General features: G+C 64.5%; 1 long non-coding RNA gene across 1 annotated transcript; it reads left to right on the top strand.

The window, feature by feature from the left end:
• LOC118174058 lies at positions 1-1,842 on the top strand. The gene is made up of 3 exons (XR_004754521.1): positions 1-514; positions 721-1,579; positions 1,717-1,842. It is a non-coding gene; the product is annotated as an uncharacterized LOC118174058 (long non-coding RNA).

Raw genomic sequence — 1,842 nt, 5'->3', positions numbered from 1 at the left:
GAGAAGACAAAGCGACCCGCTGCGCCCGTTCCGCAGAAGTGGCAGGGCCCTAATGGGATTGCTAAATCATGGAGGTACTTGGGAGCGTCCTCCCGCCGGCGTAAATCAGCCCCGCTGAAATCAGCTGCCTGCCGCTGATTTACGCCGGGGAAGGGGGGAGATGCTGGATGGTTCCTCCGAGCAGCCCCGAGCCCCGGAGCGGTGGCAGGTGGCCACAAATCGTCCGGCAGCGAGGGAAATAACTCAGCAGCCCGAGCTGGGGCACGGCAGCTGGGAGATGAGGGAGATGCGGGAAGCCAGTGGGGGTTAGGGGTGGTGGAGGACTGGGTTTCAGAATTCACCGGTCCTCGGCTTCCCAGCTCTGCTAGAGGCTGGGTTTCTCATTTATTTTTTGGATGGGGGACTTAGCCACGAGCTGGGGCTGTGCGTTTTTGGTGCTCACAGCTGCAATCCAGTGGCAGCAGGGCTGGGGCCACCGCATCCTTGGGTGATGCTGGCCCCAACCTGGGGAGAAGTTCCCTGCAGGAGCCGTTTACCCCTCTGGGTGACCGTGGGGTCGAGGTGTGCGTGTAACTGGCTGCAGGACGGACTGAGGGAGCAGCCACAGCTCGGTGCTCCCCGAGGCTGAGCCCTGGTGTCGTGCCAAGGACAGCACCTGGGATGAAGCGGGGACTGCCCTGGGTCACGCTGCCCCTTTTTGATCTCTGGCACTGGGCTGAGCCGGGGGCTTCCACCACAACCCCCATGCTGGATGCTGAATTTCTTTCCCCCACCCCGTGCTGCAGGAACAGCCGTGTTTCCCCCTGCACAGCACAAGCCCCGACGCGCTTCCAGAAGCGTGGGCACGCTGCGTGCTCGCAGGCACGGTCAGGATGCGGCTCCCAGGACTCGTTTCTGTCCCTGCGCTGCTTTACAGCACCGCAAATCACCACGGCGGGATGCCAGCCCGTGGAAATACCTGCGGCAGGCAGGTAAAAGCAGCATTTTTTCATCCCCAGACGCTGCTCAGTGCGTGGGGAGTCGAGCTCGGCAGATGGTGCCAAGAGCTGCCAGCCGCTTGCTGTGCTCCTGGTGTCGAGCTGGTGTGACCCCGGGCACGGCTCAGCCTGGCACCCTTGGCCGTGTTGGAGGAGATAACACCCAGCACGCTGCCTGCAGCCAGATATTTACGGGCAGGGGGGGCTTTCCTGGGCCCCCTGGCCACGCTGCAGCCCCAGAGCAGGCTGCAGCTCCCTGCCCCTGCCTGCAGCCCCCAGGCTGTGCTGCCCGGGTGCTGCCCCAAAGCCAGGCAGAGGCTGCCACTTAGTGTCGGGAAGGGAGCACGGCTGCTGCAGCACCCTGTGCTGCGGGCGAGGAGCCCGTGGTTGGGGGCTGGCCTGGCCTGGGGGGGTCCCAGCACCCCACAGCTGCAGTTTGGGTGGCCCCAGCTCCAGCCGTACCTGCCCTCACTGCGCAGCGTGGTGCTGGGCTATAGTGGGATGCACGGGGCTGTGGCACCAGAAACTGGCAGAGCTGCTGGCAAGCAGGAGTGCAGGCGATGCAGGATGGGTCAGAGAGAAGAAGCAGCAGGCTGGGGTTTGTGGATGACATTGTCATGCTGGTGGCAGAGGGTGTAAAGGCACAGGGCCATGAGGAAAGGCAAATAACACCCTTCACCCCATAGCAAACCTTGTCCCACCCCAGCCAGCCCCTCACCCAGCTCCTGGGGGCTCCCAGCGGTGGGACAGAGCTCCCCATCCCTCAGCCTTTTGGGGAAACCGAGGCAGGGAGCAGCAGGGCAGGGCTGGGCAGCCCAGCGCCGCTCTGTGCTCCCCCTGCCCCGAGCACTCCTGCTCCTTCCCC

Source organism: Oxyura jamaicensis, chromosome 14 (genome assembly GCF_011077185.1).
Source record: "Oxyura jamaicensis isolate SHBP4307 breed ruddy duck chromosome 14, BPBGC_Ojam_1.0, whole genome shotgun sequence".
Lineage (NCBI taxonomy): Eukaryota > Metazoa > Chordata > Aves > Anseriformes > Anatidae > Oxyura > Oxyura jamaicensis.
The sequence above is the reverse complement of the archived record's forward strand: the minus strand, read 5'-3'. Positions and strand labels throughout refer to the sequence as shown.